This window comes from Neofelis nebulosa, chromosome 3, assembly GCF_028018385.1.
Source record: "Neofelis nebulosa isolate mNeoNeb1 chromosome 3, mNeoNeb1.pri, whole genome shotgun sequence".
NCBI lineage: Eukaryota > Metazoa > Chordata > Mammalia > Carnivora > Felidae > Neofelis > Neofelis nebulosa.
Window position 1 is genome coordinate 96,351,095 of NC_080784.1, and position 14,103 is coordinate 96,365,197.

At 35.4% G+C, this 14,103-nt stretch overlaps 1 long non-coding RNA gene across 1 annotated transcript; it reads right to left on the minus strand.

Annotated features, from left to right (window-relative positions):
• Positions 1 to 2,192: 2,192 nt before the first annotated feature.
• LOC131507077 (uncharacterized) lies at positions 2,193 to 12,050 on the minus strand. The gene is made up of 6 exons (XR_009259310.1): positions 11,962 to 12,050; positions 11,097 to 11,119; positions 10,875 to 10,957; positions 7,952 to 8,098; positions 5,753 to 7,762; positions 2,193 to 2,882 (listed from the first exon to the last, which is right to left on the minus strand). It is a non-coding gene; the product is annotated as an uncharacterized LOC131507077 (long non-coding RNA).
• Positions 12,051 to 14,103: the final 2,053 nt, after the last annotated feature.

Sequence of the window (14,103 nt, forward strand, 5' to 3'; positions counted from 1 at the left end):
AAAGTAAACTATGTATAGAGGATGAACAAAATAAGTCTAAACTGGAAATAATTCCAGTCTAAACGTGAAAATAAGTCTAAACTACAAGAATTATTGGTCAATTAGAACAAAAGCAAAATTATAATCAAGAACAAAAGCTTTTTCCACCCAAAGAAATGAAAATGTGGATGAGTCACGCTAATTCTAATTTTGATTAAATACGGTGGACTAAACATACGTTTCTGCTTCTATTCACAAAGAGCCACTGATATTATAGATAATTTGGGAAAGGGAAACAACACAAGAGGAAGTGAAACCTCCAACGTTCTGAAGGTCAGAAAAAGACAACCACCTGATGTTCTGTGAATACCTGGAAATCAAAAAGCAGAATGGATTGAATAGCTGGAGAACGATCTGAGGAAACCAAAATACTAGTTGTGAGAGTCCTCCCAGTCAAGCCCAGAAAAGCAAAACATTGAAAATGGCAGCACATACTAGATTTTTTAATTTTCTCCAATTTCGAATGGATCATATATTGCCCATTTATTTGTTTTATTTTTTTTTAATTTTTTTAACGTTTATTTATTTTTGAGACAGAGAGAGACAGAGCATGAACGGGGGAGGGTCAGAGAGAGAGGGAGACACGGAATCCGAAACAGGCTCCAGGCTCTGAGCTGTCAGCCCAGAGCCCGACACGGGGCTCGAACTCACGGACCGCGAGATCATGACCTGAGCCGAAGTCGGCCGCTTAACCAACCGAGCCACCCAGGCGCCCCCATTTATTTGTTTTAAATGAAAATTTCTTACCATGAATTAAATCAAAATGTCCTGGGCTTTGGAACTTGAAAACTCTTTTGGGGGAGCTCTGCAAGTGCACGTGCATATTTAAATTCTTCAGGTGATACTGAAGGACATTCGTGGTTATAGTTCATTACCTTCATGAGCAGTTGGAGTTGCTTACCACCAGCCCCTATCTTGAAGTAAGCTAATTAATCATTTGTTGAGTAGTATGTGAGTTTAGGTGAGGTCACGAGTTAAATATTTTTATTTACTGTGGGGAATAAGCTTAGGAATTCCCTGAGCTTGCACCGATGGGTTAACAAGGCATAAAGAAATAGAAAGCCACAAGATGAATGCATCCAAGATTAGGCAAACAATATTAGGTAAAAATAATGATCTGTATATTCAAAAATATACAAATAATGAAATGTACTTTGACATCTGTCAAATACAAATTAAAGAGAAACTCAGTTGAAAAATCTATATTTTAAAAGTTTTAAAAAATAACCTTCCATATTAACAAATTTTTATAAAACATATAGTTTCATAATACAAATATAGATATCCATAGGATTTAAATTACTAACAGCTTTAGTTTTCCTTATATATGCAAAAAAATGGAATGAGTTTAAATTCCTCTTTCCCTGCCCACCCCAAAACACACACACACACACACACACACACAACATAGCAACAAGAAAAAACAAAGACAGATACAAGGTGAGTATCCATTTTGATCCATAAAGGAGATGCTGGCCATTAAATTACACAATTGAAGTCATGGCTAAGATATAAAAGTGCAATGCATTATTATCTTCTGTTCATTATCAGTCAGAGTTAAAGAACCCCAAAATGAGCAGAACTTCAAACTGTATTTAGACATTAGGAAGCCCTTACCTTCTAACTATTGTTTACAGGATTCAAATAAGGAAAAGTCCTTGCAGTGGTGTTACTGACACATATGTCATAGTTGGGTGGAAAATTCTAAAATAGCCAATCCTCATTTTGATTTAGAATTGAAAACTAATAAAAACAGGTCCACATATGAAAAATTCAAAGAACTAATCTCCAGAATTTATTGAGATCAAATCATGTGAACCCCCACCCTGGTTTTTCCAATTCCCTAGAGAATCCCCCTACCACTGGCTTTGTACCTGAGTTTTAAAATTCAAGATTTGAATTTAATTCACTGAGCTTAAAAACAAAATCTGGGGGCGCCTGGGTGGCGCAGTCGGTTAAGCGTCCGACTTCAGCCAGGTCACAATCTCGCGGTCCGTGAGTTCGAGCCCCGCGTCAGGCTCTGGGCTGACGGCTCGGAGCCTGGAGCCTGTTTCCCATTCTGTGTCTCCCTCTCTCTCTGCCCCTCCCCTGGTCATGCTCTGTGTCTCTCTGTCCCAAAAATAAATAAAAAACGTTGGAAAAAAAAATTAAAAAAAAAATCTGTTATAATCTTTGCTTTGGGTATTTTAAAGAATTTGAGTTTTGTGGGAAGATTCTTCAACATTCAAGATTTGAAAAGTGTGAGAATTGCCACCTTTATTAGTGGGACCCTTTTCCCAGTGTTGGCTTAGGACAATGTTTCTCTTTCTTGAGTATGGATCAGAATCATTTGGAAAGCTGGCTGAAACCTAGATTGCTGGCTCAGATCCTGTGAGTTTCTAATTCAGGAGATCTGGGGTGGGCCCATAAATTTGCATTTGTAACAAGTTTCAAGGGCTGCTTATACACTTGATACACAGAACAAACTTTGAGAATCACTGGTTTAGGGTATGTATCCTTTAATTTATCAGCTCAAATTACAGACACAAGAAAAATAATTTGGGCTGAATTGATCTATATTTCCATCTCCAAAGAGACATATAGTTCCACATACTCTTATATTATAGAATAACAAATTTTACTTCTACTAGCAAGTATATGTTATGGTACGTATGTGCTTCTTGCAGAAAATGAAGTAAACCTGTGAATATTATCAGTGCTATTATACTCTAAAATAAGGCAATATTTTAGATTAGTAAATTGCTAGTTTTTAATTTTCTGTGTACTTTTAACTTCAAATGAAAATCTTACCTAAGATGGTCTCCTGGGACTTTCCATTGACATCCTTTAAAGTGACTCATTGGCTGAAAAAAAAATGCAGAAGTTAATCATTTTGATTAATTTCTAATTAGATCTACCTGTATTCCAGAGGAAATGATCAATGCTACCATTTGAAGAGGGCAGGCTAAGATCCAGCAACACTTCTAGAACATTTGCAGTTCATTTCTGATGGTTCAGTTTATGGACCTCACTGAAAAATGGTAAAACTCTCTTATTCCATCACAACTCATTAGAAAGTTTTTTTTAATAGAGAAAGCAAATATTTAATACTTTACCATTGTATCTTATTTTTTACTTTTTTGAAAATAGTTTTTAAAATCACTCAAGTTTGTAATCACTGTGAAAATTATTACTGAATACAGTGAAAGATAATCTCAACCATATGTACCAAATTTTTGAAAAAATCAAGAATTTCACTTGCAGATTAAATTTTAACAAATTTGGGATACTGAAAGTAGAGCTGGAATGGTTTTGAAATCTGAAATTGATTTACTTTCAAGCAACTTTCAGTTTGATTCTCCTAGGCAATTTACAACAATTTAGGGATGTGGTTATACCAAGTATTACTGCAGAGACTGAGGGAAATGCCAGAAAACAATTGAATTCCACTTTGGGGGTAAGGGGAGTATTTTTACTAAGAAAAATAAAATCAACTTAGGACAATATTGTATTTCCCCAGTGCTTCAACATGGAGAATGAGATCCCATGAATAAAATCTTGTCAATCATTCCAGTTAAATATTGTAGTTTTGATTATTTTGATTTTTAAAAAATATAACATATAAATATATGAAACATACCATAGGATACATGATGTTTTCTAGTTTTACATAGAATTCCAAATTAAAAAAAATGAGAATAAAAAGTTTTGTAAAATTTTACAATGTGCCCCAGTAAATGTAAACAAACTCAGAATTAAAATATGGCTTCCATAACCAGGTAATAAACTAAGCATGATGATATTATTGTTACATATTTCTACAGGAAGGAACATTGAAGATATGACTAGCAGAAATTAATTCTAAAACCTCCAAATATTAAACCCATACCAAAAAGCCTCATTTGTATCTGTATTTCCTATATATTTACAACTCTACTCTTCCATCATTTCCTTTAGTCTGGCTATTGATAACTTTAATTTTATCAAAGAGTTAAAATTTCAGTTCTTGTTAACAATGGATTTAAATCCTCATCCACAAAATACTACAAAATTCTTCCAAAAATCTCAAATATAGAAAAATTGTCTACCTTTACACAATGACCCTTCTGCCATGTTGACTAAAACAGTTTCTCCACACACTTGACAAATCTGGAATTTATGTGTTGTCTATGCTTAACACAGTTTCCCAGTAGAAAAATGTAGTGGTACATTTGAGTGAATTTATTATATGTTAAATTCCCCTTCCAAGGTTTCTGAGCCAGCTGATGGGTCTTGTGAAATGTACTGATCAGATATGCCTTGAATCAAAATCACGATCCTCTTGTCAGATGCAATATAACTTTTTCATATACTTTGAATTACTGTGATTGAGACTTTTCTGTTTTGACGAATCTGTGCCTTTCTCAAGGAGTAGTTGGTGTCTCTTTAATTGTTACTATCTTACAAACTAGAGGTCAGGGCCTCACCTTCTACCCACTGATCATAATTGTCTTTCCATCCATCAACATGTATCCTCAAGAGAAAATGCATAATTCAAGTTACTGTGACTACACATACTAATTGTGGTCTCATAAAAATCTATCCCTTTTAATGTTATTTCCATGTGATAGCTATGATTTGAAACTTCTGTTTGAAAACAATGTTGATGGTTCTGTGATGGACCCAGTTTCTTTAAAGTGTTTAAAACATTCAAAAAGAGTTTTTGTATAACTTCTGAGTAGAATAAACTCAATTATGTTAATATCACAGGAGCCAAGAGAGAAAATAGAAAGGTAAGGTGCATATGACAAAACCAATTAGACTATTGATCCCAATCACAAGAATCCATCAGCCTGCACATTTCTAATGGTTTACAAAACATACTGCAAAAAGATTTACTGAGTCCATATTTTTCTATATTATTTATTCTTTAAACCATTTTACTATGTTCTACTTATTCTGTCTTAAGAAATAAATGTTTCAAAATGTCCATCCTATTTCTTAATAATATCATATATGTTGAATCAATGGTCTATATCTCAAGATCAGCCAAAATGACAAATTAATTGGCCATATATATGGTTTCAGTTTTATCTTCACTTTATTTTGCATGGGTGTACATCTTTCTTCAATTACACTTTCACCTTTATTACTCATGTTTGACTTAAAGTGCCTTGTCAACCATTTGAACTCTCATTCAAAGACTGAAAGTCTTGCACACTTTCTGAAACTCTTTTTTGAAAAGTCAGGCAGAAGCATTTGGCATCATTAAGTCATTCCACTAGAAAAGCTTTCTAATTTGTGTACTTTTATTAAATTGTTCTAGGGTGGACAAGATGTTCCCGCACTCCCAACACATGAACCAACATGAAGAAAGTCATAACTACATATATTGTATCAGACATCCAAGTTCAGTTCATTTCCAATGACTAATATCTTAATAGATCAATAAAATTAACAAATTTCTTACTTACAAAAGTCCAAAACATTGTGGTATGTAAGGAAAACTCTACATGGCTTTTCTCATGCTTTCTGAGCTATTCCATTGGCAAATCCTATTGGTGTGTGTTTAACGCCAGTAACAATTTCATAAAGCTACTGCTAAAGCTCTTATATAATCAGAAGTACCATGGAGACTGATGTTGCTTTAGTTTTCACTGGATTCTGCAAGGTGGCATGATATTGAGCATATGCTGCTAACTTAGCAACTAGGCCTGTTTCCGAGGAAGTCTTGCTTTCTTTGATGGATGCTTACCTGTTATCTGAAGTCTGGCCAAAACTCTTGGAGTTTGATGAATATATTCTTGAACATGAAACACTGCAAGAATACTTTGTTTTAGAAGAAAAACATTCTGTACACCAGCTATTCTACACAATGTGCTAGTAGCTTTGCCAGATCTATCATCTAGATATGTATAGGTTGTCAGTTAATGTTTTATAATTGTGATTAAAAGGTAAAGAAGCAACTACTTCGTCTTTCTCATCAGAGCTTGAGCTGCTACTTGAATCCTCCCACAGCTACCACATAACTTTCAAAAATCCTAGGTAAATCTCTTCCTTACAGATCCTTTCAGTCACTTTTCAAAAGGCTACAGGGGAGATGGTTGCTTTGGGTAAACTTAGATAACTCTTAACATCTCTTCTGACTCTAATCCTTTATGTTTTCTGATAGCGTCTCAAGAGTAGAGATTGTCCATGCCAGGGCCACTGACCCCTCTCCCCATTCAGGGGGCTGACTCTTCTCCTCAAGACTGTATGACTTCAGCAGAGTTCTGCTGGACCCCTCTACCTTCTTTGATTGTTTCAAGACAATGAATCATATAAATATTATTTTTATATTAGAAAGTCATTTATTAGTTATCTATTGATACATAACAATTTAACCCCAAAACTTAGCTTAAGCCAACATTTATTATCTCACACAGTTTCTACAGGTCAGGAATTTGGAAAAAGCTTAGCTACGTGTCTCTGAGGTGAGTCTCAAATAAGGCTGTGAACAAGCTGTCTACTAGGGCTATAGTTACCAAAAGACTTATGTGAGGATGATGGATTTACTTCCAAACTCACTCATTTGACTGCCGGTAGTAGGTCTCAGTTTCTCACTGGCTTTGGACAGTAGTCTCAGTCCAGTTGCCACATGGACTTCTCTGTAGAGTTTCTTATCTCATGGTGGAAATGAATCAAGAGGAAAAGGCATGAGAAAAGGCATGGCCAGGATGGAAACTGTAGTGTCTTTTATGACAGAATCTCAGAAGTGACACACAATCAATTCTGCTGAGTTCTATTTACCACTCAAACTTAGCCTAATGAAACGTGGAAATAAATCACATAAGGACATGAACATAAGATGTGGATAGCATTGGGAGCCATCTTGGAGGCTGGCCATTATATCATTTAAGCATAAGTTCAAGATGTTAATATTCCCAGTTTTTAAATATAATTCTTCAACCATTCTAGGAAAAAGAAGTTTTAAGAGCATTATAAGCAAAAAATAAGAACCAATAATTGATTGAATTAGATGAAGAAAAATAGGAAATTTTAAACCTAGAAGATATGGAGATTTTGCATCTATGTTTAGAACTGTGATGATATAAAAACATCAAGAAAGCTGATTTGGACAGACATAAATGAATTCTGTTCTGACAATGGTGTCAGGTAACAATAGCTACTCAGGTAATATATATTTGTATTTGGAGATTTAACACTGTGTCCTTCAGACACAAAAATGAAACTTTGGGTATTTTTATAGTATGGACTCTAAAGTGGATGGAATATAATCTATAAACAGAGGTGGGAACCAAATAATTAAGAAACAGAAGGAAAATCATTGGAAGAAAAGAAAAGGCCAAAAAAAGAAAAAAAAAAAAGACAACACATCTCATGGATGAGATGGAAAAAGGCAAATCACTACATTTTGGTTCATGGTGTCATGAGAAGAAAGGAAGTTCCAAGAACCAGTTTATAAACATCAAAGGACAGACTCACATCCCCAAATAAGAAAACTGGTCCCTTGTCAAGCTGTCATGAACTGAGTGCTACTTACCTCTGGCATCCAGGGTTCCCACAATATTATTAACTGAGATTAATATTTATGAAGCTTTCATTCCCAGTTTGAAAAGAAAATAATTTCTCCAAACTTTTAGAGCAGTAAACAGCAAATGTAATCATAAAGCAGATCGCGTAGCATTCACCTTCTGTCAGCACGTCACTGCCTTCAGCTGTAAAACTGATTGACGCGATTCCAAATGGAAAAAGGTATGGGAGTCTGAATATAAAAGGAAAACATTTGACTGTGGATTCAAAATATATGAGATGAGAAAATATCTGAATATATATACTTCTGCTTAACATTTATTGAAACAAGCTAAGATATTAATAACATTTTGATTTAAATGTCAAGTGTCTTTTTATGCTATGTTACAAAGGGCTGCTATTTATTTTATCTTTTTCTTACCCAAAGTCAACTTGAAGAGGCAGGTGTGAAATTGTCTCTCCTCTTGGCCATTGCAGGATTACTTATGGAATGTCTTCAAGCAGCCCTTTCCCCCTAACTCCCAGACCCTCTGGAGACATAACTGGGAGCGTGGAGTGAGGAGTTGCCCTGCAGGAAAGTGACAAGCTGTGTGAGCAATCCACTAGTCCCGGACAAAGGAGGGGACAACTGATCATTTAAGCCATTCAATATCAAGATATCAAGATATCTCAGAAATCTCAGAGTTCCTGAACCTAAATACAGAGTAACTAGTAAGTTATATGGCTGGTTTCAAACCCAGGTATACCTGATTCCAAAGTGCATGCTTTTGGCCCCCACCTGACAAAGGATAAACATTTAAATAATCACTGCTAAGGGTGTCTGTGTGGCTCAGTGGGTTCAGCATCTGACTCTTGGTTTCAGCTCAGGTCTTGCTCTCAAAATTTGTGAGATCAAGCCCCCAGTCAGGCTCTGTGCTGATAGCATGGAGCCTGCTTGGGATTTTCTCTCTCCTTCTCTCTCTCTCTCTCTCTCTCTCTCTCTCTCTCTCTCTTTCCTCTCCCTTCCCTCTTACCCACCTTGCATGCTTTCACTCTCCCTTTCAAAATAAATAAATAAACATAAATAAATAAATAAATAAATAAATATTCACTGCTAACATGATTAAAATTAAAAAGTGAAAACTGGAAAAACACAAAATTATTAATGACAAAAATAATAATTACTGCCATCATTGCTTTAATAACAATAAATATACATTAAGTACCAGTATATGACCAGGGCTCTTCCATAAATGATCTCATCCTATAGTCAAACATTCATATAAGGCTAGAATAACCTCATTAGGGTAATAATTAATAATCCTTATTAGAATAATAGTAATAGTTACTTATAATTAATTATCCTTATCATCCCAGAATTACAGATGAGCAAAGTGAGGTACAGAATGTTGAAATAATGGACCCACAGTCACATAACTAGTAAACAGAGGAGCTAAAATTCAAAACCATGCCTGTATGACTGCAGTTCCTACATATTTGAGCCCTAATCTGTAGAATTCTACTGCCTGCCACCACTTGAACCCAACTGTTTTCTTTCTCAACGAGGCTCTTATATTTTTTTTGTTTCTCTGTATGTGTACTCAAATAATCGTATTCATATTAAAATATTCAAAAGTAGTATTCATAATGTACTTAACATTTTGTGCTGCTTTTTTCTTCTAGCCTTCTCTCATAAGCTTTTCCTATATTCTCCTTCAATTGTCATAATTATATTTTATTTTATTCATGCATAACATTCTATACAGTAATGTTCTAAGACTGAAAAAGCCATTCTTCTATGATTTGACATTTCATTTAGCTCGCATTCAATTTTTGCCTGACATAAACAATTCCATAATAAATTTATACATGTAACTTTTTTGAGTTATCAAATTATTTTCCACGCTAAATTTTCAGGAGAGATTCTTAAGTTAAAGTATATGAACGTTTGTGCGACTTCTTACACATAACAAAATGCTTTCTTGAAACCTCACTGCAGCATTCTCCAACACTAACACCAAAGAAAAATATGAATAAAACAACTATTAAGAGAAGTAGTTTTGTTTTTATTCATGACTACATATATCCCGATGTTGCTGGAATGGGTCCTGAAATGCATATGGTTTGAGAGTGTGCATCCAGTAGAAATTACGGGTATATAGAGTTGCCATGTTTGCTCTGTACCCTGAGCCTGAGCAGCACATGTGACTAGCTTGCCAAGTCTTTCTTGTAATCAGAGGCCACTGAAGAGCACACCTAACTGACCCCGAAGTCAATGGGGAATACTCAACCTTGGGCTCATTAGCATCATTCCATAACCAATAGAGCTAATTTTCCAACTAATGCATCACAGCAGGTACTTAATAAGTTCTTGTTTACCATCTAAGGTCTTTTGCTCAATCCCATATGCCCACATTCTCTCCTGCTCCTCAGAGTCCCCAGTAACCTCAAACTACAAATCTTACAAACACATTTTCATTTTCTCTAAGAGCTTCACAAAGGCCCAACTCTCTTAAAGATATTTTCATTTTGGAAAGTACAATGCATGGATTTTATTTTGCCAACATTTTCTAAGCTAGTATTTTTATGATTTTATGACCTTTTATCCATGGCATTTTACCTCATCTCTCTTGAATTTCTGAATTTGAAACTGATTCTCAGTACTGCAAACTCGGACACCATTCTAATTAGTGAGTATATGCAATAAAATGTAAGTATTTCATATACTTTGACAACTTAGTTTTGGAATCAGTCTTACTTTGGTTATTTTCTTAGGTAACATCATTTTCTCTTTCTTAGTTGAGTCACTGCACCTTTGGGGGCACAAAGAACGTGCTCTCTTGATTAGACATTGACCTTCTCTGCAGAGTGCTGATAGAGTATTGGAAAGATATTGCTGTCAACCAGCTATTCAGAGAACAACCAGTGAGGAAAGAGCCTGAGCAGAACATGAAGAGACTATAAATGCTGTTGAGAAATCGTGAAAAACTGCAGAAATAATTTAGGCATTTTTGCAGAAGGCTGAGTTCCTATATTGTGTGGGTAGATTCAGGGGCCAGGTACATTTTGTTTATTGCTGCTAACATGGGGACTCATTTGAGGTACAGACACAGCTGTAATATTAATGTAGATGTCAATATGTAGACAAAGTATATAAAAGATGTCGACTGATGACATTAAGTATACATCTGGTAGTAAGCTGAAATCTGATCTCTACTTCTACATTTGTATGGACTTGCTCATAATATGGGGACTACAAGTGCTTTTTTCTCATTGAAAAATAAAATATTTTTCTTGTTTTTGACACATGTGAACTAAATATAAGCAGCATTTAATTATGGTGAATTGATATTTTTAATAGTTACCTGAAAAAATCTGATTTGAAATGGTCTTCAATGATATACTCAGACCAAACAATCTGTTTCCAGGACTATTTTATATTCAGTTCCTACAAGGAAGCGAGCAAGGTATCAATTTCAATGCAGAATCTTCTACACCACTGTGATCTTATTACATCACCTCTTGATTATCCACAGATTACACATGTTATAAATAAGTTATGACCATTTGTGGTTTAATCCTCTTACCTCTTAGTTCTGGTCTTAGGCATCTAAAAAAAAGGGGGGAGGGTGTGGAGAAAAGAAGACAGAGGATAGAGAGAGAAACAGAAGAAGGGACAGGAGAAGAAATATTTATTTATTATAAATATTTTTATAATAGTTCATATGTGTTTTCACATGTTATTATATTGGCTGTAGTATACTATTCATCTAAGAATTACTTGAAGTTCATACAGATTTGAACTCTAACATGAATTTGTGGGTATTTATTATTACATCATGGTGTGAAATATATTGGTAAAGTCTCCAAACAACAACAAAAGACCCCTAACACATGGTAGTCTGAGAAGTTGATATGCCTGCTCTCAGTATATAACAGTTACATAGAAATGTAGAAAAATTTTGGTGATCAGATTATTTAGGCTTTTGCAATTCAAAGTATGTTCCATGGACCAGCAGCATTACATTACCCAGGAGCTGGTTAGAAGTACAGAATCACAGGCCCTGTCCCAAATTGACTGAATCAGGAACAGCACTTTAATAAGATCTCCCAGATGATTCATATGCTTATTAAATCTTAAGGAGAATTTATCTGGGTGGATCTCCTTATTTCTAAGCTGAAGACACCAAAGGTCAGAGAGAGTAGATCAGTTGTGCAAGTAATGCCATTTAACAACACAGTGAAGGATCAAAATACAATCTATTCTCATGAAGCCAAACCCAGGTTCTTTCCGCTAAATTGCACTTGTCCTCTGAACTACTTTAACACACACACGGACATACACCCCTTCCTTTCTCTAAAGTTGTACCAATGAAACTGATTTATAACTGACCCCGTTTTACAGAGAAATCAGAAGCCATCCGTGGCAAACAGACTTATATTTGTCCTTACCTCTCCTCCCTCTTTTAGGCAACATTAGACCTGGTGTCTCTCTTCTTACCCAATCCACTTCACCCATCTGTATTCAGAAGTCCATCCTCCCCAACTTCTTTTTGTTTTTTTTTTTTAATTTTTTTTTCAACGTTTTTTATTTATTTTTGGGACAGAGAGAGACAGAGCTGAACGGGGGAGGGGCAGAGAGAGAGGGAGACACAGAATCGGAAACAGGCTCCAGGCTCCGAGCCATCAGCCCAGAGCCTGACGCGGGGCTCGAACTCACTGACCGCGAGATCGTGACCTGGCTGAAGTTGGACACTTAACCGACTGCGCCACCCAGGCGCCCCATCCTCCCCAACTTCTCAGGAATTTATGCTCAGAAAGTCTTCTTCATACAGACTCCATAGCTCACTCACAACAACCTCCTTCCCATTTCAACTTCCTTCTTCTTGTAACAAACTATGTCTTCATTTCCTTTGGCAACTAAGCCTTTTGAAATACGTTTTTTCCATGTTCGTTACTTTCATGAGCAAGAAAACTACATGTTCATATACCAAAGTCAAGCTTACCAAACAATAATTCAATTATATGTCATTGTTTCAAACACAGAATACTGCTATCTTGTGGATGCCAATTGATAGCACAGAATTTTCCAAAACGGGTGCCACAACACATTTGTTCTGGGAAAGGCCAATGTGTTCCTCTCAAAAAGGTCAACTACCTGCGTGGTAGGTAGTAACTACCCCCAAACACCTCCACAAAATGCAACTCACTATAGCATCCATATAGACATTAACACTGACTTTAGCATGTTCTAGGATTTGTGCAGTACTGTGATAAACCTTTTAAACTTTGTTTTCTCAGCATACCCCACACTTATTTAATCATTGTTAGTTTGCTGTTTTGCTTCACTTAGCTTTTTATTTCCAAGGGACACCTCATGAGACAATGTTCTGTGAAATATCAATTTTCTAAAACTGTATTACAACTCGATAGAATATTTTTCAAATCATATCTTTGTATAAACTGTTTGGCTTATTTGCTGCTACAATCTTTCTTATTAAATGTTGACATTGTCATGAATATATAGAAGATTTAAAAAACATTTTTTTTACATTTATTTATTTTTGAGAGACAGAGAGAGACAGAGCACAAGTGGGGGAGGGGAAGAAAGAGACACAGAATCTGAAGCAGGCTTCAGGCTCTGAGCTGTCAGCACAGAGCCCAACGCGGGGCTCAAACCCATAAACTCTGAGATCATAACCTGAGTTGAAGTCGGCCTCTTAACTGACTGAGCCATCCAGGTGCCCCTAGAAGATTTTCATATAGCAAATCTAAGGGCTCATTTTAGTACATATGAAGTATCAGTAATCCAGATACAGTAAAATCTTGGTTTGCGAGCAGAATTCATTCCAGGAACATGCTTGTAATCCAAAGCACTAGTATATCAAAGCGAATTGCAAAAACCATTGGGTCATTCGTGATAATGTGACACTGGGCATCACATACTACTACTCATATTGCAAGACAGCACTCATTTATCAAGTTAAAATTTATTAGAAATATCTGCTCATCTTGCGGAACACTTGCAGAACAAGTTACTCACAATCCAAGGTTTTTACTGTATTTTATTTAAATTCTTTACAAATAATGTAAAAATAGAGTGCATGTTAATATCAGGTAATATGTTTTATTTACAGCTTTGTGTAATTCATTTAAACTCTTGTAAATTACTAACTTCAATTTATGAATTTTCTCACTTAGTGACACATGAGTGCATCTTTTTAAAAAACTAAAACTTAAAGCAAGCTTTATATCTTTAATGTGATAGTGTCATTTTGACTTGCTTTTATACTCTAAGGTAAAATAAATGCGCTTGTTTGAATGGATGGAAAAATACCCTAGAGTAAATGTTAATTTGATTAGTCCATTTACAGGTCCTTTTAGGTTTTACATATGACAAAATTAATCACAAGGCCAAGTTCGATCTTGTCCATGACATAGTCATTCAAAAACACTCAATTATCAATGGGTGTTTTTAAAAAATTTTTTTCAGTTCTTTAAACTCTTATTAAGGAGCTATTGTGAAGCGGATATTTGTTCCAGGTGCTGATGAAACGAGGATAAGACATTGTTTTTTCCTTTAGAGGTTTATAA